At 41.3% G+C, this 25976-nt stretch overlaps 1 protein-coding gene across 5 annotated transcripts in view; it reads left to right on the top strand.

The window, feature by feature from the left end:
• The window catches only part of SOX5 (SRY-box 5), a 1023582-nt gene that overhangs the window by 141652 nt on the left and 855954 nt on the right, over positions 1-25976 (top strand). For all 5 annotated transcript variants that reach the window (XM_003792461.3, XM_012806794.2, XM_023514671.1 and 2 more), the window contains exon 2: positions 2397-2478. The gene's annotated coding sequence lies outside the window, so the exon portion shown is untranslated. The remainder of the gene's footprint in view (positions 1-2396; positions 2479-25976) is intronic.

Genomic DNA, 25976 nt, shown 5'->3' with positions numbered 1-25976 from the left:
TTTGGGAACGGAGGACAATCTCTTTTGCACACACCCAAGTGTTTTTCCATCTAAAGTGAGTGAATCTGAATAATGTGGAATCTATGCCAGTGGCCTTCAAGTTTGCCACTCTGTGGTCGCCTGGATAGACAGGGAAAAAAATCTGCTGATATGCAAGCAAGAGGGGCATGGTAACTTTTACTATTACATGTTTGGAACCTCTTGTGGGTTAGCGTCTGCAAGAATATCTATAATTGGGCCATGTATTGTTATTTATTGGTACTTTTGGCAAGGGGGTGAATTAAACCCCAGTGTCCTGGTTATATTCCAATAGAGATGAGTGTTAGTATTCCATCTGCCATGTTCTTTCTTTGCCTGCCTTAAGGAGATGAAGCATAACTGCATTTCAAAGCGGACTATTGACCCATGGAGATAAAATTTAATATTTTTATTTCTCCTTCTGTAGTTGGGTGTCATTAGAACTTGGTTCTAGCTCAGCTCTATCCCTGAAGCACCCCTGACCTTATGAAAGTTAACTTCGTCTCTCTGAAATTTATTTTCTATGAAAGGTGAATCCTCGTCTAAAAAACTGTTAAGGTGAATACTAGGTAACTGTGAAGGCTACCTGAAATTCAGTAGGCCACTAACAGGCTATGTCATGACAGATAAAATTAATGTAAAATTCTGTCTGGACTTCAAAGACTTCAGGTTTCTGTTCACTCTGATGCATTAGAAAACACATTATCTTTAAAAGTATGCATCAAATGAGAAAAGTCTTTTTTTTTTTTTCCTAACTAACCCCAACTCATATCTTAGTTATTTTTGAGAGGTGGTAAGAATGTCTGCGAAAACAGGACAGCATTTCACAGAGCTACACTTATTCTGATGTTTAAATTCCTAATTTACCAATGTCAGCCAGTTGCAAAAAATTAAGTAGGGCCTGGAACACTGATTCATGACACCCCCCACAAACCAATAAAATAGTAACACCAGCAGACCATGATACTCGTGTCTATGTGTCACACCTAGAACACTGACAAAAAAATTAAAAAACAACTATATGAGGAGAAACTAAAAAACACTAAATAGGTAAGTCAAATTGAACTTTTATAATTGATTACAAAAAAGTCATTGAAGAAAAGGAAAAGAACAGCTCAGCACCTGTAGTACAGTGGGTATGGCACCAGCCATATACACTAAGGGTGGCCGGTTCGAACCCAGCCTGGGCCAACTAAACAACTGCAACAAAAAAATAGCCGGGCATTGTGGCAGGTGCCTGTAGTCCCAGCTACTTGGGAGGCTGAGGCAAGAGAATCGCTTAAGTGCAAGAGTTTGAAGTTGCTGTGAGCTATGATGCTATAGCACTTTACTGAGGGCAACATAGTGAGACTCTGTCTCAAGAAAAAAAAAAAGAAAGAAGAGAAAGAAAAATAAAAGGAAAGGAGAAGAAAACAGAAATGGAAAGATGAGAAAGAACAGAAAACAAAAAATAGAATTGTAGACTGAAGCCCTGACATGTCAATGATTACATTAAATGTAAATCATCTAAACACAATTGAAAGACAGATCGTCAGCCTGTGTTATAAAATAGGACCTAACAAATGTCCATCAGAAATTGTCTTCAAATATAACAGTGTTACCATTGAAGGAAACTGGGCTAAGGATACACAGATCTCTCTGTACAACTACACACCAAGGGGCAGTTACTTAAACTCAATGTTTAATTAAGAAAAACACAAAATTTCCTGGAAAGGCTTCTAGGTTTAAATTCAAAGCATTCCCTTTGCCCTTTCCAACCCTATTCATGCCTCACCTCTCCCTTGAGGCAGTGTGCAGCGGCCATACAGGCTTCCTTACGGTTCCTAGGTGTGCTTAGCAAGCGCTCACCACAGGGCCTTCGTGCTTGCTGTTCCCTCTGCCTGGAAACCTCCTTCCTCTCCCTTGCTCATTCACCTCAGTCAGGTCTTTGATCAATTGTCACCTTATCGGACAGGCTTCTCCTTAAACACTCTCCCTAGGGTTCCTTCCTTGTCACAATCTATGTCCTTACCTGGATTTATTTTTCTTATTTCATCTGAAACAGGTTTGACACCGTGAGATATTCCGATCTTGGATAGAAACCTTAAAACAACCTCCCTCCTTTGTGTCCTCTTTTCTATGTCATTCTGGGACTTAGAGCATTTTATTTCAAAAAATAAACCAAACAGGATTCACTCTGCTTTCTTTTCTTCTGCTGATTGTTCTGTGTTTATCTAGGTGAACTAGCAAGATTTGAAGGGCTCTGCAGTAGTAAGTGTCAGGTTCAGCTTCTCGCAATCCACTGGCATTTCCCAAATAGCTAAGACACAGAAGAGTCAACCGCATCTCTGTACGCTATGAGTCTGCCTCTGAATGACTTGGCTCTAATTTTTTTCCAGGCTTTTTAACCAGTCCAAAGTGCAAGGACATACTTCAAGAGGACCGTTAGCAGTCTTGGACAAGCCCTTCCAAATGTGGCAGGTATGTCTCTTGTCTAGGGGTGCAAGAAATGTAACTTTCCTTATTCTTCTATAGCGAAATCAAAAGGACATTTGAATCCTCCGTTTAACCAAATGGCAGCAATCTGAGGTTGAATCTGGGTCCCAGATGAAGTTATAAAGGGAAGTTCTTGAGGGGTGCAACCCCTGCTGCTTAGCTGACATTTCTCCATCAGGCACCTGCATCACTTCCTCCCTGGTCAGTTCTGTGGACCACTGCCAAGGTCCACCCGGATCTGTCTTCAGGTGGCTTCTGCTGTCCCGTAGCTTTGTCAAGGTGTCTCCTCCAAGTTGCACACAGGAGGCACTACTCTTCCTCCTGCTGATTCAGAGGAAACTTTCTGTGATGTTAAAAAGCTCTTAAATTTTTTGCATTGCTACTCCAAACCACATTGCACTTGTGCTTGGCACCTGTGTCCTTAAAAGGCCAGTCAGGTCCACCTGCCTGCACGTAGCACCCCCCCCCCATTTCTGGGGTCCACCCTCTACCCAAGAAAGACGGCCCTTTCTCCATGGCCCTTATCTCCCCCCAACACATTTACGATTTCTTTTTGTAACAGGTTTTTGAACAAGCCCAGCTTAGGAAATCAATCAAAACACTATTTACTTTTTTGTTTCCTGCTGTCTCTTTGAACAACATTGGAAAAAGGTGGTAGGTATTCTTTTGCCTCTGGGTGAAATTTAGGTCCTAGGCAGGCTCCATTATTATATGTTCACTCTTAGATTAAAAAAAAAAAAATCCTCTGGCCATTGCAAATTACAAAAATAACCACCTCCCTTCAGAAGCTATTATGTCTAATATCAGACCATAATCATAGCTTCAAAGTTAATTTAATGTCAGATTATCTCTTTCCCCCACTGGGGGCCTATCCTTGAGTTGACTGTTGCTTGAGTGTGCTGACTGTCTGTTACCCACTTCCTAGGCATTTTGCTCAACCCCAAGGGGTGAAGCATGAGAAAGAAGAGGGGATGTTTCTTACCTGAACTGGTGCTGGCTTTGTTCCTTCTGGGCCTGGAAAATGTTTGACACTGACTCTGACTTGGTCACTTTTGGGGATCTGTGGTGGCTCCCTGATGGCCCCATCCTGCTTCAGTTCTCCTGGCTGGGGCAGAGATTCTCCTTTAACGTCCCACTTGCTATTCAACCTCTGGTTTTCAGAGGCTCCATGGGCCATGGACTCTCACTTGGTGTCTCGGGAACACCTCCAGGCGGTCTTCTCAAGTCTCAATCTGGCTCTCTGCACATGGCCCACACATGCAGCATGAAAATATCCATCTTAGGAATCTTCCTGGGCGGAGAAGATGCAGGTCCTGCTCAGAGTCCAGTGTTGCTCCTGGTTCAACTCTCTCACCCTCTAGAATAGTGATTTCCTGGTTTAAAAAATTTTTTTTTTTTAGACAGAGTTTCACTTTGTTGCCCTCAGTAGAGTGCTGTGGCATCATAGCTCACAGCAACCTCAAACTCTTGGGCTCAAGTCATTCTCTTGCCTCTTCCTTCCAAGTAGCTGGGACTACAGTTGCCTGCCACAATGCCCAGGTATTTTTAGACATAGGGTCTCTCTCTTGCTCACACTGGTCTCGAACTTATGAGTTTAAGCAATCCACCTGCTTCGGCCTCCCTGAGTGCTAGGATTACAGGTGTGAGCCATCGGGCTGGGCTTAGAACAGGAATTTTCACGTGGTGTGCCACAAAACATCTGTGTGCCGTGAGAGGCTCTTAGGTATACTGCAGAAAAATTTTGAAGATCATTAATTTATTTTTGAAAGAAGTTCAAAGCAGTAAGTATATTCCTTTTTTGTTTTACTCTTTTTTCTGATCAATGTAAATTAAGTGTGCCATGCAAGGTTTACTAGAGGCTTCAGTGTACTGTGTATTTAAAAAAAAAAAAAAGGTTGAAAAACACTGCAGTGGAATTTCAGGGTGTGAGCCGATCTGTAGTCTGGTACCTCCCAAACTCTAGGGGATGCTTCCGGGTTCCCAGACTGTTCCTCTGAAGCCTCTCTAAAGACTTGCTAAAAATGGACCCTTCTCCATCCCTCTGGCACTGCTTATTTTACATTAAAAATTTGACATTTGAGAAAGTCAGATGTGTTATTATGTTGTTAGGGCTGCCGTAACAAAGCACCACTAGTAGGGTGACATAAATAGCAGAAATTGATTGTCTCACAGTTCTGGAAGATGGAGGTTCAATATCAAGCCATTAGCAGGGTTGGGTCCTTCTGAGGGATGTGAGGGAAGAATCTGTTCCAGACCTTTCTCCTCGGCTTGCAGGTCACTGCCTTCTGCCTTTCTTTAAATCCCCCTATACCTTATATCATCTTCCCTCTACGCACATCTATCTCTATGTCCAAATTCCTTTTTATAAGGACTTCAGTTATACTGGATTAGGGCCCACACTCACGACCTCATCTTAACTAATTACTTCTACAACGACCACGTTTCTATATAGGATTACTTTCTGAGATCCTAGGGGTAGGGCTTGAACCTATGAATTTGGGTGGGAGACACAATTCAGCCCATAACACCGGGGTACAAAGAGGCTCCATCACTTTACAGTCACACAGATCTTGAAGTGCCAGTGCGGAGTTTCTGCGCTGTGACTGTGTGACTCCGTAGCTTGTGCATGTCATCTCAGTTAAGTATGACACGGGGGCTGTGTAATAAGGAGAATGCTGTCTTTCCTTTAAACAGTCAGATCAACCTGGCTGAACGTGGGTCCGTCCAGGACAGGACCTCCTACTTGGAGGTAAAGGTTGCACCATCACATGAACTCAGAACAACATACCTTATACAAAGAGGAAAGAACAGGGCTTTGGTTTAGCCTTTCATACTCCTCATACCATAGGCCAGGAAATGAATTTCTGCTTGAACTCCAGGTACAGATTATGCCAGGATTCCAATGACATGACTAAAACGGTGTCCACTTGAGTTTGGTCCTGTTATTTCTGTGGCCTGTGATTTGCATTTTTGGGGTGCTTTTAACCTATTTTCCCATCTTAATATGCTCTGTGTGTGTGTGGTCGGCGTCACATAGGACATAGTTAAACAATGTGCAATAAGACAACATATTTAAATCAGGCTAGAGAAAAAGAGTAAACTGCTATGACATTCCCGCAGGCATTACTGGATAACGATAATGATAGCTTAACTAAAAAAGATAAAATATGTTCGACTTCAATGGGGATTGTATTTAGGAGAATTATCAGATTGTTTTAGTATTTGCCTTTTAAAAACAATTCTTTCGTACGTCCTAGGTGGGCGATAGGAATTATGATAGCGATTGGGAAACACAGCTTTATGAATATGAACATAATTTCAATCTCGTAGTATTTGCCACTGTTTTATTCCAGATGGCAAAAAGTTTTTATTATTCCTTTCGGTTAAGACCTGAGGAGGTATATCCCTGCAGGAATAAGACCACGCTAAGATTTTTCTTGCCAAAAGTCTAATAGATGCTTACTTACCGAGAAGTATGTGTACGGAGAAATATTTAAGAAAAATACACTTTGATGAAGCAGCACTAATGATATTTACTTAGGTAATTGCGTGCAGGGATCTAACAATGATTTCAAGTCAAGCAGACTGTTAGCCATGGAAATAAGCCCAGCACAGGTGTGCAGGATTTTAAGAGAACTGGGTAGCAGAGGTAATGAAAATTAGAGGCAGCCTCAAAGAAGTATTTTATGGTAAATCACATTTGCCATTATAAAGCAAATACAGCCACATACAAATATTTTAAAATGAGAATGAAAAACATTATTAACAATACCAACAACCAGAAGCAAGAAATCTAGCCTTTTGGTGTCTCTGACTCTCCTACTTTTTCATTCATCTGTTCAACCGAAGATTATTGAATATCTACTCCACGCAGGCACTAAAGAATAAAGCTAGCTAGACAAAGGTTTCTGGCCTTAAGGAGCTTGTAATTTATCAGGGGACACAGTGAATGGGGCCTTATTACAGATGATAAGTGCCGAGCGAGGGGAGCGTGGCCAGAGAGGTTGCCATCAACTCTATGGTCAGGTCTGGGAATGCTTTGAAAGGTAAGTTGAAATAGAAACTTGATTCCAAATACGTGAGCCAGAAAAGAGGAGAAAATACGTTTCCGTGAGAGGGGAGAACATCTGCTAAGGTACGGGAGGATGGAAATAACATGGCGAGGAACTGTAAATAATGGAGTGTGTCTACAACAACAGAGAGTGAGCCCGGGGAGGGAGAGGGGAGGGAAATCAGGGGAGCATTGGTGCCAGTTATTGTATTGGCAAGAAAGGTTTTCGGGTAGGGAAGGAATGTGTTTAGAATGTCATTTTAGAAAAATTAAATCTTCAGCGTGGCGATGGAATGCATGGCCTAGAAGTCACACACCTTCACAGTTAAGAGATGGGGGAAGTCACACACCTTCGCAGTTAAGAGATGAGGAGGGACCCAGGTATACCAACAAGCTGAAATTAAGCTTCAGAAAGGGAAGCTTGCCTGGGTCCCTGATAGTATTTTGGTAGGGACCCTACAATGTGCTCTCCTAGTCATATGTGTTTTGCAAAAGTGTAAGTTTTTAACTTCAATCATGGATATGAGTGCTTTCTCTTTCTGTATTTCTGTCCCTCTATTATGCTTCCGTTAATGCTGGGTGATATTGGAGAGCCCACACAAATTTTGTATTCATAATTTTGCCTTCTTTTTCTTTAAAAGGGCCCCCACATTGTATACGCTTTTAGTCTGATAAATACAGATCCAGCCCCAAGGTGAGATCATAATAACCCAGAAGAGAAATGGCAAGTCCTTAAAACAGGATAGTTTCCACAGAGATACGGAACGAAAGATGCAGGGATTGCTGGCCGTGTTGGCGTGAGAGAAAGAAGGTGCCAGGGTTTCCCGCTTAGTTAACCTGCTGAATGGTGGGAGGTTAATGGGGGGGAAATGGTGGAGTGGGTCACTCTTGTAAATAACATTTTTCCTGAACGTTTTTGTCTGCGTGTCTGCACGTGAGTGTGTTTTCATATTTTTGGATTCACAGAAGTGGCTTTACTGTGCCCAAGTGTGTAAATATGTTAATGGATTTTGTTATCTCTTACCAAAATTGCTTTCTAGATAAATCGTGTCATTTAACACTGCTACAGTTAATGTGGAAATGGGTTTTCTTGTCCATACGCCCACTAGCACAGGGCATTATAATTTTAATTTTTTTCAAACTGAATTATTGGGTAAAAGCAGTACCTTCTTTTCATTTTACTCTGCGGTGAGATAAATACCGTCCATTACGGTGAACTCTCCATAGGAATCTATTTTCAGGAGGTGGTTATTGTGGTCTTTTGCCAGTAGTGATTTAGGAAGCATTAGAAGATAGTTGTAAATCTTTTATGTAGTTATGTTACACACTCTAAATGCATGCATCTATAGGGACATATATTTTAAATGTGAGAAATGGGCGGGGCTAAAACAATTCTGCTGATCAGATTGTTTGAGACCTGGTGTTTGGTAAACTTTTTATGAAAGGGCTAGAGAGTAAATATCTGAGGTTGTCTGGGCTAGGAGACAAAATTGAGGGTATTATGTAAGTACTTTAAGAGAGAAAAATAATTTATACAAATTTTTTATTGACATAGTTCAATATATGATAATAATAGTTGAATACATTTTTATACCACAAATCTACGAAAGGCTTTTGGAGAAGGGAGATTTTACTTAATTGAGAGCTCAAAGTCAATGTCTCTGGCATCAAATTGATTGTGAATGTTCATTGTTAAAAACCATTTTTTTTTTTTTTTTTTTTTTTTTGGCAGTTTTTGGCCAGGGCTGGGTTTGAACCTGCCACCTACGGTATGTGGGGCTGGCGCCTTACTCCTTTGAGCCACAGGCTTCGCCCTCAAAAACCATTCTTATTTCATAGGGAGTGAGCTAGATTTGCTACATTGTGCCGATCTTTGTTTTAGATAATGATATTTATAATGTCAATTGCTCATTGGGCTTTGTTAAAATATCTGATGTGATACTAAGTTTCAGTTCTGTTGTATACTTTATTGGAAGCTATTTGGCATTTACAACTTTCCAAAGCACTTAGCAAAATTTTGTGTGTATGTAGCACAGTGGGGTTTATTCTTCATTGTAAATGGAATATAGGATCTGGGGCAATAACCTTATGACACTGAAGTATTTTGTCTACTTAGATAAAGAGACCTGAGAGGTGAGACAGGAAACAGCTTTTATAGGTCCGTATTTGGTCTGTGGGTGTCCGTATTGGAATGCCTTTCGGATGTTCCCTGTTGCCGATGTGGCCTTGACCATGAATTGGTTCTGTTCATTTACTTCTGCCTCTGCTGCCTTTGGGGGAGTCTGTGCTTTGGCTTTACTGTTGCTCCGCAACTCTCCTAAAACTCTCAGTTCCTCAACCGCCCTCCCTCACAAACCTGATGTTTTGAAATATTTTTTACAAATTCCATTTCATTAGTCAGGGCTTTCTGTGGCAAGATCACTCAGTTCCTATGGTTTTACGAAAGAAAAGAGTAAGGGAAAAGAAACAGACGGGGAAGATATGAAAAATTTTAAAAGCTAATTAGCTTTTCAGTGATTTCACCCATTTCAGAGACTTGGGCCATCTAGCTTGCAAGTTTCAACTGGAATTTAAATCTAAGACTGTTTTTTTTTTCCGTGAAATGCTTAATGAATGGCTTGGGAAGTCTATTAAAACTTGAGTAAGTTGAGATAGTTTCATGAGTATGCTGAATTATGGAGTGGATTTTATAAGAGTAATGGTTGGATTGAAAGTTTATATTCTATCCTTTTAGGAAATGTGGGTGGAAAGAATGGGCATCTTTCTAGGGCATAATCAAAGATAATTAAAGTAGAATGAACTTAACGTGAAAACCTTGTTTTAAATAATATGGCAAACTTTCCTTACATTGCTAGTATACAGAATGTTTTTATTTTGTATTTTGTTTAATGGAAAGAGCCTCTACCTATAAATACAGAAAACATGCTTTGTGTATTTTTTGTACAGATAATGCATTATTAGATTGCAATTTATGAGTTGCTGGGAGTTAGTGCAAGAGACAAAACCCATCAAAGTTAAATTTTGGAATTTTTCCTTTGCATATTTATTTCTATGGGCTCTTTGCAAAGCACGGTTCCAAATGCTTATTTCCATAACCTTCTTGCCAGTGGCCAATTTAAAATAACCAGGCTTATATGTGTGCTTTTCTCAGCAATTATTTTATTTTTTTAGCTGCCAAAATACATGGCTATTTATTTATTTATTTAATTTTGACGATGGTCTTGCTTTGTTGCATGAGGCTTGAGGGCAACGGTATCATCACAGCTCACAGCAACCTCAAACTCCTGGCCTCAGGTGATCCTCCTGCCTCAGCCTCCCAAGCAGCTGGGACTACAGGAACCTGCCACAACACCTGACTAAATTCTTCCCTTTTTAGTAGAGGAAGGGCCTCACTTTGCACAGGCTGGTCTTGAACTCCTGAACTTAAGCAAACCTCCAGCCTCAACCTCCCAGAGTGTTAGGATTACAGGTGTGAGCCTCTATGCCTGGGCCATTTTTTCCTTTTTAATTCTATATTTTATTTATATTTTAAATGTGGAAAGCCTTTGTGTTTCTGTAGAACTTGAATTCGCAGGTGTACAATTTCAGGAACAAGATTTGCTCTAAACACTCTTTTATGTATTTCACTGAGTTCTCCAGTTAATGATCAGTTGGAATCCTTGTGTCTCATAATGAAATTCCTGTAGTTGATTTTTATAATCACAATTAGTGACAAATCTCTGATATTTAATATTAAGATGTTTGTTCAGCCAGAGAAATACATTATTTCACCACAGGAGAAACTAAGCTTTGGGCTCCCTTCACTCCCCTGGGTCCTTCACTGGGTCTAGGGAGAAGCTCTAGCATGTTTAGATGGCCACATGTGCTGGAAAATTGGAAAAGAAGGCTATTTTAACTGCAGTCATTGAAGACTAGACCTCCCACTTCAACCTGCTTTCCTTAGCTATTCTGTTTGGAGGTGGCACTGGAAAGGCCATGGCTATTTTTTGGTGGAGGGTTCACCAAAGGGAGAATCCAACTGGTGATACAGCGATGTGACAATTTTAGGTTGTTTGCAGACACTTTGATGCCTGGTGGGTGAAGCTGTTGATTACTGCCCACTTTGCCACCTCAGGAGAGCATTGTGACACGCGGGTGTGGAGCCAGAGACTCTGTTATTCTGTGAACGTGTCCGACAGCCCTGGCACCTCACGCGTGTGGGTGGAGGTGGGTGAGAAACCAGGTTTCAAATGTACAGAGCTAGAGGCTGGCTACTCTGCGCAGAAGTTTCCTGTGATCAGACATGTACTATTATCAGCGGAGGGTTTGGGTTTTATCATTGCCTAATCAAAAATAACAGTTCTCTCCTGTCAGAAATTTAATGACTAATGCAGTTAATACTATTGCTAATACATCATACTTTTCTCCTTGTTTGTTAAACAGTATACAAGTAGGTTTCCTCATAGGACTGACGTTTTAGGGGACAAAGCTGTAGCAGTAATACAAACACAAGTACCACTGTGTATGTGTTTTTGGCATTCCAATTATTATTATTATTTTTTTATTAAATCATGGCTGGGTGCATTAGTGCAGTCATGGGGTACAATGTGCTGGTTTTACATACAATCTGAAATGCTTTCATCAAACTGGTTAACATAGCCTTCATGGCATTTTCTTAGTTATTGTGTTAAGACATTTATATTCTAGGGGGGCTTAATGGGGGGAGGGAGGGTGATTGGTGGGATCACCTCTAAGGTTTATGTTACAAGGATACCAGTGAGTCTTTCTAAAAGCGGAGTATGAATGTCTTGACTCAGTAACTAAGAAAATGACGTGAAGGTTATGGTAACCAGTTTGATGAGAGTATTTCAAAACGTATATGAAAACAGCACACTGTACCCCATGATTGCATTAATGTACATAGTTATGCTATAAGAAATAAAAAGACATTTATATTCTACCACTAGTAAATTTCACATGTTGTAAAGATGCACCGTAGATGTGGTCCCACCAATTACTCTCCCTCTACCCATCCTGCCCCCTCCCACCCCTCCCTCTCCCCTTTCCCCTTCTTCTTGGGCTATAATTGGGTTGTAGCTTCCATAAGAAAGCTATAAATCAGTCTTACTATGGAATTCCAGTTATGAATAGTTACAACTAAATTTTGACTAAACATATAAGACTATGCAGCCGGTAACTGTAGGGGGAGAGCATTATAGAGATGTGGTCGGGGACCTAATTCACATGAATATCATGGGTGGTTTTTTTTTTCCTGCATTTAGTGATGTTTATAACAGTTGTCAGCGTTTTAAAGTTGGTTGGAATCTATTTTACGGCCAATGAATATTCACTTTCGTATTAAATGTATATTTATAATTTGTATTCTCTTTCCCAAACTTTGTAAGCTTTAGACGTCCGCAAAACTTAGTTAGAATAAATACTTATTCAATCTTTAAAAACCATGAAGGTAAGTGTCCCTTTCCCCTAGCAGAGAGCCTGGGGTGTGTTTCTGTTTGTAGTTAAGTGCATTTTCATAATAACAACTAATTATCATTGTTCAATGATGACTGGTACTTTATATAGACATTAGGTAATATCTGCAAACGGTAGCCGAGAATTTCTACCTTCTCAGCATTGTGAGGTGATAAAATCTTTTCTGCCATAAAAGAATCTCCTGATGGGAGAAGAACTGTCAAAAGTCTTTCATGTAACTGGGGATTTGATATATGCAAATAATATTTACTTCATCATTTCCCTCCATCACCTTTTATGGTTTGACTTGTCAAAAAAAAAAGAGGGGAATAAGTGAAGAAAGATACAAAAGCAAGCCGTAGAAGTCAGCAGACTTGCCTGAGCTCCTCGATGATGATGTTAGCAGCATGGAAGGAGAGTCGCTGAACAAGTAAGTGCCTGAGATTCTGAACAGTGACCAGGGCCCACCAGATCCATGGTGCTTCCAGGCAGGTGGCCGAGTTACTGAGAAGGCTGTCTGGATGTAACTTTCTGAGCGGTGAGTTTCAGACAGAACTTTATGTGACTGGTCCTCTTCCGTGTGTTTGTCATGGGACGATGGCCCTCAACTTACGCTGGAAACAACTTGTCACAGAGCTGTACTTAAGATATTTCAAGGAAGTAAGCACGACGCACTCCTTGGACAGACAGATTTTACAGGTTAACATTTCAGCAGTCACCACAAAGTAATCTGTCCTATGAGTCTTTGCACTCCCCCATCTTCAGGCCATACCTGGAGGTGGAGACATTCTCTACACAGATACACACCTTCCCTTCTTAAAGCTTCTAGTCTGGGCACAGAAGCAGACAGGGGGTCACAAAGATGCCTCCGGAGGTAGCTGGACCCCCGAGATCCACCAGATTAGTTTCAGGGGTGTCGATGGGTGACTTAGCTGGAGTCAGCAGGAGGGAGCCTGGGAGTGGATGCGTGAGCTAGTGGCAGCTGCTGCTGTGCGGCCCCGATGGGGTTAACCAGCCTTGCCAGCAGGAACAATGGAAACCAGGCAGCTCTAAATGAAATGAGCTGAATATTTCATTCGGCCACTCAGCTGCCTGCTCCAATTGCCTCCTTTACTAAAATAAGAGCTTAATCTAAAGTGACAACAACATCAGTTTCTGTGTGCTCCAGTCACACTGAACATGACTTCCTTAACATAAACACTATTTACATGGATCGTCTGGATAGAGCAGGGAATCAGGAGCGTGCCCGGCTAAGACACAGGGTACAATGAAGGACGAGGACCAGGCAGCTGAGAATTAACATCAGCAAATGAAAGCCTGACCCTCAGAGGGCATGTCCCTGATACATTTTAAAATGAGAGAGCATTGCACCAGTAACCTTAGCCTTTGTGAAGACTACGCCATTTAAAATAAAACAGCACCTTTTCAGTTTAGACACTTAACCAAATGCATTATATCTGACCCATTTTCCAACTTCCGTGACACGAGAGGATGGATCCCTAGCTGCAATTATTAGAGTCTTTCAAACAATTGCAACCAATAACCTCCCTCCCTACACTCCTTCTCATAGCAGCCCGCACTTCTTAGAGAGAAAGAGGGCATTCCGTTCTGCGAGGGCAGGCCAGACAGAGATGTCAGGGAGGGGGAGAGAAGATGCGACTCCTGAACTGAAGGCTTTGATGTCACTGCTAGCAGTACCCAGGAAATCTCGGTTTGAAAGTGGTTTTCAGCTGAAGAGTTCTGGATGATTAGACGCAGCGACGTGACAAGGCACCAGTCTGTCAAGGTCCACAGAACCACATGAGTTACTTATTTCCAGAACCCTAGAATAGCTATAAAGGCAGTTACCAATCTTGAATATGCAGTATTAGTGGTTTAGTTCCATGGGGAGAAGGCTGTCATCAAATATTTTCACTCTGCTAGCATCCTCTGGGAATTTTAAAGGTCACAAAATGTAGAAGTATCTAACTTAGTCCTATTAGAGTTACTGCCTGTTAATGGAATTCAATGGGTTGTCCACCAGCTTACTGTGAAAGTAAGGCAGAGAGAAGTTGCTTGTGTATTTGCAGCCACACAGCGAATCAGAGAGCAATAGAGAAAGAATATATTTTGTTGGTTCATTATTGCCACTTCCATCAAATCACCATTAATGCTCTCATTTCTAAAATGGCTCTGCTCTTAAAATTTCCCTTGGTGAAGCTTTCTGCACACTGAATATTTGTGGCTTATGGGCTCCAGGGGCTTAGAGCTTCTGACAAAGTGCTAGCTCTATTTTATACAAGTTTGAGTTATCCATCTTGGTCCTCCTGGCTCTGAGTAAATGCCCCTGGTGCCACCATCCCTACAGTGGGACATTTCAGTTAAAGTTCTCACTCAGGAAAGAAGAAAAGCAGAAAGGGACTGATCATTTAAAGCAAGTTTTTTTTTTTTTTCCAAGAAAGGTAAAAGGAATGGGAAGAAAAATGAAAGAATCATCAATATCTAGCTGGTCTTAGTATGTACATGATGCTTATTCATAGCGATTTATTGAGACTCTGTGAGATCATCAAGCAGCCTGGTAGAGGAGGGAAAATTTCTCTGATCTCTTGAAGCCCATCACCTAGTGAAAAAGTCTGTAAGAACTTGGAAAACAAAATTTAAAAAGAAGAAGTTAAACTTCTTCACCCGTAAGAATCTCATGGTAATGAAAAAGTAAAAATGTCACATTTGTTACTTGTACTAATGCTGTTCTCCTATGTTTCATCCTCATTTTAACTTAGGAAAACTAGGAACAAGAGGATATTCTGTTTCTCACCACTTAGTAAGCATTGATCAGCAATTTCAGATAATATTCTAGGCGTGTCCCCAAAAGATTGAAACTTATTTCCTCATAACCTGATAGGGATACAAACACTGGTAAAATACTAATTACTTACCACTTGGATAAGTTGTACCTGAATAAGGTAGGCGCCAAATGCTTGAAGCAGAGAAGAGGTGGGAATCTCCACACCTGTCCTGAGAGGCCTCTTCAAATGGCAATGACCTTGACGTCTATTCCCAGTAGTAGCCAGCTCTTTCTTTAGCTTGGTCTGGAGAGCCAAAATGTCAGCTCTGAATAATGACACCATTAGGGGGGCCAGTACTTGCAGGCATTGGGCTTGGAGCACAGCCTTGGCTCTGATAATTAAAATATGGTAGGATTAGCTGAAGGCTGCAGAGAAGCTGATTTGTAGGTGGTACTGCTCTGTCCTGTCTCTTGGCTTCTGTGAGTTACGATGAGTTTCTTGGTGATTTTCTCTGTTTCCTTCTCAGGGGAGGATGGGATTGCCTTCTTTTGGGATATCTCTGCTGCCCCGTTGTCTTACTGGGAAGGGCCATGTTTAGCTAGAGAGAGATGCAGGGTTTCTTTTGTTATATGTGAAAAAACCCACTCTGAAGAATTCCAAGGCTCTGATGAGAAAATGTCTGAAATAGACCCAAGTGGTTTACTAAGTAAGTTTCTTCCATTTTGCTTCTGTCACCATTTCCCTAGTTAATTGCATGGTCAGGTCTCAGTTCTGGGTACCACTGGGTATCAATCATTAAGCCACCTGTAGTTTTATGTTTTCTTGATGCTGAATGCTTTAAAACTATTTTGCCATTTTCATCTTTATATAGATACCTCTAAACTATTTCACATAGAATTAATCATAAAAAAATCCTTTTCTCCTTTACTGTTTTTATTTTAAACATTTGGAGAAAGACCTATTGTTATTTGTTGCATTTGGTCTGATCTTTTCCATCTTCTTTGTAGATGGAGGACAAAGTTTCCTTCATATTAAAATGAAAGACAGTGTGTCACTATTATTTTTTTAAAAAATAGAAGAGTTGTGCCGTCTTAAAGTAATTTTCATAGTACTAGTTTTCATGAAAAAGACCATGTTTTAAAGTATAACCCAAATATACATCTCATAAGTTTCTGCTTAATGGTTTTATTCAAAGCTTTCCACCATAAATTGTTAGCACGAGAATCAATTTAACACATCATTCAAATACCTAGTTATTTGGGGAGGGGTGGAGGTGGGTGGCAGATTCAGCACTGATGAACCCAAAGCTCTTTCCCCTTCAGGCCCTCGTAGAGGCCTTTCCTATGACCTCAGCTTGTCATTCTGTTACCTCTGACCCTGATTGGCCTGTCATGTGTCCCAATGGCAAGACCACAACCCAAAAGTCAGCCTTGCGATTTTGTAGCAGCTGTTGCTACAGAAGGTAAATGCCGTGCAGTTATTGATGAGCTTGCTAATTTGTTTAGTAGACAGAATTTAGAATGGGGAACAGGGTTTGTCTGCTAGCTGTCATCATCCATCAGCCCCAGACTGCCCCAGGCAGTGGGTTTGTTTTTTGCCAGCTTCTAATTTTGCTGTACTTTTCCTTAGCTTCAATCTATTTTATTCATTTATTATAATTGGAAGAGTGGTGGTGGTTGAAATAGAAAAGAAAAAAAAACTACTCATGCCCCACACTTGAGATTGAAGGCGTTCATATGCTGCTTTTCCTAGAGAACGGGGTGGGGGGGTTCAGGTGGACCTGTTGATCTGTTGACTGATAAGAGTTCATGAACGGAGACTCTCAGCTCTCACTTGGGGGCCCACAAGTCCAGTACGACTTGTCAAAGCTGTCCTCAGTCCTGCGTGTTCTCTTCTGTCTTCACCAACTTCAGAATTTATGTGATAAATTTATTCCTTTGGGATTACTCATTCAATTTCTTTAAAAAAATATTTGAGTGCCTACTATGTGTCCAACATTATTTCAGAGGGCAGAAATATACTGACAAATAAAACAGTAAAATCACCTGATCTGAAAGAATTTGGGTTCTAGGTGAAGACAGAAATAACCAGCTATCCAATAGGTCAAGAATAAAGGAAATAAAACAAGTGGGGTGGGGGGGGAGCCAGGTTAGACAAGGAGGTCAGGAAAGGTTCTTTGAGGAGATGATAGCCGAGACCTGAAGGATAGAGACAGGTCACAGGGAGATCTGTAGGTAGAGACTTTAGAGAGAGGAAATGGCAAAGGTAAAGACCCACAAGAGACAATGAGCTTGTTAATTCCTAGGACCATCAAGAAAGTCAGTGTAGGTAAGATAGCTGGTGATGGTGAGAGGCTTTTGAGAGGTGAAAGTGGAGAGGAAAACAGAGTCGGATCATGGGGATTTGAATCTTATGTGTGGCAGGAAGCTGGTTGTAAGTAGGGGAGGCTTGTGCATTTTATACTTTCTACAAAGCTACTAGGCAGTGAGCGGATGGCAGGGGGCAAGAGTTGAAGCAGGGAGCTGGGTGGAGAGACCACTGTTGTGGCCCAGGGAAAGTGACGTGGGCCTGCACTAGAGGGACAGTCATGGAGTTGGTGAGAAGTGGTCAGATGGTTTATGGTCCATGTATTTTAAGTAGTTCTAGCTTAATGTGGGAAATAAGGAAGGGAGAACAATCAAAGATGACGCTTAGGTACTCAGATTTAAGTATGGAGGTTGAGAGTGCCCATAATTAACGCACATATATGGGGGAAGAACATAGATCGGGTGCCCTGGTTACTGATCTGAAGTTGTTTTTGAAGATCCATTATTGGTAACATTTAAAATAATGTGTAGAAGAAAAGTGATATCAGGAAACTCAAGATGAGTAACTATTACCCTGAATTAAAAACGAGGAAACATTTATTTTTTAATGTTGTTTCTTAAGAAATTAGTAAAATCCCAGAGTTTGTTATGGTGCAGATAATTCCTGAACAACTAGAAGAAAAGCAGTGTTCACCAGTAGCCAGAATGGGTTCTCAAAGATATAATCACACAAAATTTACTGCTTTTTAATAGGGCCACCCTATTATCAGAGACTCCCATGATTTGCAAAAGGTAATTTTATAGTATATCATAAAATTCTGATGAATTAGAAAGGAAATCGAGTTAGCTGACAGTGTCGTAATACGGATTAATAGCTGAAAAATGGTACCTATAGGAGCTAAATTAGCATAGTATTATTTCTCCAAATCCTACCCTTTCTATTCATTGGATTATCTTCTTTACTATTTTTGTAAGAACTTTGATGAAGGAAGAAAGAAGATGAGGACAGTAACACTTGGCTCGCCTTTTTGGAAAGCACATATCTGGCTACTTGTTACTTTAATCCATTTTATCTCATTGGGTGTTCAGGAAGTTAATGGTAGGCTCAGGGTTGGCCAAAACTCATTGAAATAATATTTAATACTGTTAAAATAATTCTACATGTCATTTAAAAAGCAGTTGGCTACTCACAGGTAGGGAATACCCAAATTAATATTCCATTGTCAAAATACTCTATTGTATTTTCAAAAAAAGTCAACCGTCAAACATAGCAGCTTAAGGCTAGAGATGTTGTCCCCTTTCCACATTGTTAGTGGAAGATTGTCTCCATAACCAGGAGATAATCACCCTGTGAAATCTATCCTGGCAGTTTACATGTGTCACCTCTGGATGAAATCATTTGAAGGATATTGATAATTTAATGTCTAAAGCTGATGAATTAGAGGATAAATAATCCAGAAACTGATAGTTGATCGTTCATATAAAGAGGCACTGTTTAACCTGAAAAAGAGAAATTTGAGGAGGATTTCAGAACAAACTTCAAAAAAGGATTGGTTTTGAATTAGTCAGGGTCTGATGGCATCATTAAATGAAATGATTTGAAGTGAATTGAACAAAGGCAGTGGTTATAAGGCTATAGACAGTTAAGAGTACCACTGCCTACTCCCTAGGATGGCTACAATAAAAAAGAGACAGGAAAGAAGAAATGTCGGTGATGTTATGAAGAAATCTGGACCTTTATATGTCACAGTTGGGGATAAATAGGGACAGCTGTTCAGAAAACAATCTAGCAGCTCCTGAGAAGGTCATGAATTACTGTATGATCTGGCAACTCCATGCCTAGGTGGCCTCCAAGAAAATGTTTGTCCACATAATAACTTGGATGCAAGGTCTAGGACAGAATTATTCATAGTAGCCAAAAAGTGGAAATGGCCAGATATCCATGGATGGTTTAAATGTGGTATATCCATGCAATGGAATATTATTAGGCAATACAAAGAAATAATGGGTTGAAACATGTTACAACATGGATGAATCTTGGAAACATACCGCAAAGTGAAAGAAGCCAGTCACAAAAGACAGATAGGGTATAAGTCTGTGTATAAGATGTGGATGTCTAGACAGCCAGGTTGGCAGAGACAGAAAGTAGATTAGTGGTTCTCTGGGGATGAGCGGTTGGCAAGAAATTGGAAGGGACTTATAATGGGTATGGAGCTTTTTCCTGAGATGATGAAAATATCCTCAAATTGATTATGGTAGTGATTAAACAACTCTGTGAATATATTAAAAGCCACTGAATTGTAGGCTTTAAATGGGTGAATTGCATTATATGAATTATATCTCAATAAAGTTGTTGTAAAGAAAAAAAGAAACCCCAACAAGGATTGGTATTCTGGGGATAATAAAAGCAGGGAATTGACACCATCCCTGGGCCCGAAGGGACCAGAAAAGGGAACTGCACTGAGAGACCCACCTGGAGGGAGAGACACCACCAGACCCTGCCGGTTACCTCCCAGGAAGGAGTTGCAGGAATAGGTTATGTCCTCACTCTTCCCCTGCTTTCTGATCTGCTGATGCCCCCCATTTTCAAAACCCACTCAGAAGCCTGGAACAAGGGACTCTCTCAATGTGAGCTGGGCGAAGCCTGTAATGTGCTTCTTGGTGTGAAGGCAAGTGATTTTGTGTCACTCCAGCTTCCCCAGTAGGGGAAAGTTAAAATTGGATGTGTTGCTTCAAAACAAAGTGAATTTCGATCTCTGGAAATAGGATTGGACAAAATCTGAGATAATAATAATGACATTATCTAGAGGATTCCCGTTTTCAGTGAAGGACTGAGTTGATTACCTCTGGAAATTCCCTTGCAGCTCCAAGTCGCTGCCTCTAACCCCCGGCACGTGGGCATCCACTGCATCCTCATTTGGTTGGCTGTGGTCTTGGAAATTCAGGGCCTGGGCTTTGGCTAATAGAACATGGAACAGGTGCATGTTGATGAGAAAGCAAAGGGAATATTCTAAGTATGGGCCGTTCCTTTGAGTTCACCCTCATGTGAACAAATAGATTGCCCAGAGACGGTCTGGGGAGAGGAAGAAGGAGAAGAAAGAAGCTTGTCATCAAAGGAGATGTAGGATTTGGAGAAATAAAATTTGCCTACTTAACAACTTTACTGATTATGTATATTAGCCCTACTTTCCTTGTTAGTTTAAATGACAGTAAAAAGACTTTAATATTCCCTCTAAGAAAATTATCATTAGCTTTCCTGACACATGAAAGCTGTCAGGGAAGCTTGCGTGTCTTCTTTCCTGCACGTTTCACCAGAACCCTTCTCCTGGAGTGAAGGCAGGGCGGGGGGGGCGGGGGTGACAGACCCCTGTGAACCTACATCCCTGTCTGTGCCGTGCCGCGCTCCTTTGCCAGAGAGAGGAGCTACAGGGATGGGAAGAGAGGGACTGGCAGGTCACTCCACTGACCATGTGCACGGAGACGCTGCGTTCGCCAGCCCTGTTGAAAACTTAGGGAGAAGTTATTGGATGAGTTGTATGGTTTTTTTTTTAAATTGGTCCTTCTACTTTGTGCCATGTTTTATATCTACTATATTAAATATATACCAGTATAATCACTCCCGTGCTTCTGTGCCAAAATGCAGAAAGGATGATGCTCGTTCACGAATGTGGACAATATCCAAATAAAGCACTAATAGGCCCTGCCAAGTGAAAAGGATGTAGGGTTTGGAAGACGTAGTCAAGACTCTGCAAGGATACTTTTCTGTTTATTTTCGTTTCTGGACATACAAATCTCACAGATACTCAATTACAGACTTCTTGGATTCTTAGAAATTCTCTAATTCTCCCCACTTGTCATTTTTTTACAGCAAATTTTACTATTCACTAAAAGCCAATAGTTTTAGATTACTTGTTCTTTATTTTTAGAAGAAGTAATTTAATTTTTAATTAACTTGCAATTGAAATAAATATATTATGCATTGTACAGATGGCATTTCGGTGGTTATAGGATGTTGTACACAACCTATCCTTCAGTTAGGGATTCCCCAGGTATAGGACAAGTACCCGGCAGTATATCTTTTGTAGTTGTTTGCAGTTCCATACTTTTGGGTACGTTGCTTTATTCTTCACTATTGTTTTTGGTTTTATAACAGGGGAGGAAGAAATTTATCTAGGGTTGTTTTTCTTTTCAATGAAGCATCTGGCTTCAGGGTAAGAAATGTTTATGAACAACACAGGATTAATATGAGGATTAAACGATTAATACATATAAAGTTATCTACAGGCCTGGTATATAGTTTGACAAAAGTAGAACATGAGGCCCAGCCCTTAGTAGGGTGTAAGAAAGATAGCTAAGTTGATGATGATGACTGTGGTGGCCGTTCCGCTGGTGATGATGGTAATGAATGGAAAGTCGGGGACAATTAGCAAAGTCAATTTTATGTAATGATGCAGGGGGACCAGGAGATGCACGAAGTCCTTATTTAACATCATGTCATAGCTTCTTGGAAACTGCAACTTATAAAGGACACAATGCATAATGAAACCATTTTTTTATTATAACAAAACATGAGGATTTACTGTTGTAGTTTAGCAAAAACCTTAAGACATTGTTTAACATCTTTTAAACTTATTTTCTAAATTCGGCATAAACCTCAAAGATAAAACATCAAACCTAACATGTGCTCAGCATGAAATCTCAACACACCCTCAGATGCGTGAATGTACGTTCCTTTGCTATTCCAGGAAAAGTGCGAGACGTCCAGGGATAGTGCTGTGTATTCGTTTCCCTGGGTTATCTCAACTGTACTCACAGGTCAAGTCGGAGCACCAAGTCGAGGCTATTGCATTAGTGTTACTACCACCCTTCCTTGTCCAAGGTTATGTTCCAAGACCCTCAATGGATGCCTAGAACTTGGGGTAGTACTGAACCCTGTGTATACAGATGTCCACTAATACACGTTATGATGGAATTATGTCCTGATAAACCCCATCATAAAATATAATAAGTCAAAAATGCATGTAATACCCCTAACCTCCCAAACATCACAGCTTGGCCTGGCCTACCTTCAACATCATAGCACTTACATTAGCCTACAATTGGGCAAAACCCTCTGACACAAAGCCTGTTTTACAATCAGATGTCAAACATCTTGTGTAATTTATGTGATGCTGTAATGAAAGTGAGAAACAATGGTTTTGTGCCATCGTAAAGTCAAAAAATCATTAACTTGAACCACGGTAAGTTGGGGACTGTCTGTACTATGTTTTTTCCTGTCATTTTGTACCTACGGTAAAGTTTAATTTGTAAATTAAGCCCAGTAAGAGATTCACAGCAACTGATAATCAAATAGAATAATTATAACAACATCCTGTAATAGTCTTTCCAAACATCTTCTTAGACTCACCCTTCTACTTGCAGCGATGTGTGATGATGGGATGCTTACGGGCTGGGGTGCAGTGAGGTGGTGTAGGTGTGTGATGTGGCCTCAGGCTACTTTTGACCTTCTGCCTTCCTGAATCTGTGTAACCGCCCTTCCTGACAGGAAAGATCTTGGCGTCCGTTGAAGTCTTCCCATAGGCTCAGTGCTTCACGGTGGAGCCCATGGCCGTCATTCAGAATGCATCTCTGTTCCTCTGTCCACCCTTAGACTTAATGCCTTTTCCCTCTTTGCTAAGCGCTTACTGCACACTGCAGCCTTAACTTTTGCTGTCTGAGGTAGAACGGGCGAACGGGCATGAATTTCTTTTCCCTTCCTCACAATTTCACAGACAGAAGATTCGATCTTAATGTCGATCTTGGCAGTGTCAACATAGGATTTCTTTTTCTTTCCTTGTTAAGTCTTGAACTTTCACCTTCTCACCTAAAAGTAGCATTTATGACTTCTCTTTGTCACAGCTGGATTGCCAGCCTCGCTACTCTTGTGCTTTGGGGCCATTACGAACTAAGTAGGGTTCCTTGAACACAAACACTACGATGCTGTGACAGCAGCTCTGATAACAAGACTGCCGAGTGACTCACAGGCAGGGCCTGTGTGCAACGTGGGGACACCAGACACAGGGAGGGTTTACTTCCAGGGAGATGGAGCAGGACAGCATGAGATTTCATCATGCTGCTCATCACTGGCGTGCAATCGAAAACAGAGATTGTTCATTTCTGGAATTTTTCATGTTATTTTCCAGACTGTGGTTGACCACCAGTAACTGAAATCCCAGAAAGTGAAACTGTGGATGGGGCAGGGACCATGCTGACTGCGTGCATGAACGGTGTGAATATCACTGCCTATTATTTGTCAGTATACTGGTTAGCTTTAAGGAATTGTCGCTATTAAAAACAAATGGTCACAGAAAGCTCTCCGTATTTTTTAAAGACCATTATCAAAGGTACTGCCAGTTCTGCTTTGTCTTTTGAATGAAGTCTCATTGAAATCAGCCACTTGTAGTGTCAGAGTTAGGAAACCTGTTATCTGGGAATATAAATTTCTTTTACGTTGGACCTCTGCCCTGAACTCCAGACACAGAAACCTGAGTGACTGCCTGGCAGCTCTTTGCAGCACACGTAAAACTGGGTTCCCCCTGAAGATTTCGCCTGCTTGGTTACAGACAAATCTGTTCTTCCCTCGGCTCAGAACCAAAACCTCAGCATCGTCCCTGTGTATGTTCCGCAGAAACAGCCCTGGAGATATTTCCAGAGCCTGCCCATCCTCATCATCCTCACTGTTCAGCCTGGCTGAGCCACCGTCATTTCTCACTGTGGCTGTCTGCTCTTCACTGGGCTCTGTGCTTGGTCTCCCTGGGTCTTTTTACAGACACAGCCAGGGTAAGCCTGGGACGAGGCGGATGGTATCATCCTCTGCTCAGGGCCTTCTGGGGTGGCTTCCTACCTGGAGGAGCAGAGTCAGCCCTCACCCCCGTGCACCCTGGCTTCTCCTTCCACCATTCTCCTCCTACTCACTCTGGACCACACTGCCCAGTGCTGCTTCTCCGGGGCGTAGGGCACCACCCTCATCAGGCCCTCTGCTCTCCTGCAGGGTTTCCTTGACCTGGCGTGCACTTCGCTCGGATGCCCACCTGACTCATCCCAACACTTTCTTCAGCTTTGACTCAGATGGTTCCTCCTCTGTGAGGCCCTCGCTCCTACCCTGTGTAAAACTCCACCTAGCCCTCCCCAACCACTTGCTGTCCTTCACTGTGATTTTTCTCCTTAGCACTTCCCTAACTAACATAATGTACAGGGTGGCCATCATATACAGGGTTGTCTATTTTAAATTGCACATGAACTTTACGGCCACCCTGTGTCTACACGCACGTATATACCTGTACATTCATCTTGTTTATCATTTGCCTCCCTGACTAGAATATTAGCTGCATGAGGGTAAGGGGCTAGATGTGTTTTGTTTGCTGTTTTATCACTAGAGCCCAGGGTAGTTCCAGGCAAATGGAGACATTCAATAAATATGCGTGGAATAAATGGGTAATCCAAGGCTGATTTTGGTCGGCGTTCTGTATTTACATCCAAAGAAGTCATACCTCATACACATGGTTTGCTTCTGGAATTCCACAGAGGCAGCTTTGGGGTTAAAGTAAAAGTCTTGCTAAGTTATATTTAGTATTCATTCCTGCTCTCTCAGAAGTATTTGTCTGCCATGGTACATCTATCACATCCCTATTAATTAATCACAGTCTTTTGAATTTATTTACCCAGTTTTTACTGAACACAAACTATGTGCAGGTCATTGTATGGGACTCCTAAGAGACAGTGCGCTCCTTTTTAAAGACACTTCCAATTTAGTAAGTGACTAGCAAATAGTCCATATAAAAGGACAATTTTTGAATATAAAAGGAGCCACTTAAGGAGGCATTCATAGGAGACTAAATGAGATTTTTTTGTAAAAATATGCAGTCATCCGATGCACTGGTTTATAAGGTGGAGATACATGACTTGGGTATTTAAAAAAAGATATCCTAGGATGGTGCCTGTGGCTCAAAGGAGTAGATCACCAGCCCCCTATACTGGCAGTGATGGGTTCAAACCCAGCCCTGGCCAAAAACTGCAAAAAAAAAAAAAAAAATTTCCCACGTGATTCCATTAATCCATATAACCCAACTATTGCTATGACAGACGTATGTGTATATATTGAGCTTGCAAACACACTTTATGCTTTATTTATCTGCTATGCTACACTCTTCTTATATAATTAAAAGTTTGCTACCTCTAAGAAACATTATTAAATCTATCAGCTTTGGGGTAATGATCTACATCAATATGAAAAGTAAATTTCTGTGTTTCATTTTACTATTTACTCTCTCTGTGCATCAGGGGTTTTCATGGTTGGTTTGGTGTTGGGATTTGTCCATTGAGTGAAGCCCTGCTCTGTAGCAGGGACTGGCTTTTTGAGCATGTGTCATGGCCAGACTGTCCTTTTGCCATTGGTGGCTGGATGGGCATTTATGGGCTTCACAGGCATGGGTCCCCCGCCGGCCGGCAGTGTGTGTTCTCCCTGGGCCACACCACTCTCCTGCATTCTTCGTGGGTCTGACCCTCAAGGAAAGATGACCCCCGTGCGAAGACCGCAGATGTATTTTCTTCATTCACTGCCTCCTGTCCTACTGATACCCCCCTTGCAAGCTTTATTTATTTCAAGTTTGAAAGGACATTTTAGGGACTTCTCTTCCTGAGGAGTTGTCTGTTGCTGAACAAACTGAGAAATACAAGACTTCAGTTGTGTTTTCTTCCCCCTTGTCCTCATATACCATGCCGTAATCAATTTGATCTCTTCATCACTTAGCAGTCCAGTTCTTTGGTTTTCCTCAGTTGCCCTTTGCCTTCCTTTTAAAAAAATGTGTCAAGAGCACTGGGACCATGAAAAATGCCTGTCCTTGAAGATAAAGGCAACATGAGTCTCAGGCT

The sequence above is a fragment of the Otolemur garnettii genome, unplaced genomic scaffold (genome assembly GCF_000181295.1).
Source record: "Otolemur garnettii isolate 467f Iridium unplaced genomic scaffold, OtoGar3 scaffold00057, whole genome shotgun sequence".
Taxonomy (NCBI): domain Eukaryota; kingdom Metazoa; phylum Chordata; class Mammalia; order Primates; family Galagidae; genus Otolemur; species Otolemur garnettii.
This window is presented reverse-complemented; position numbering and strand designations above follow the sequence as displayed.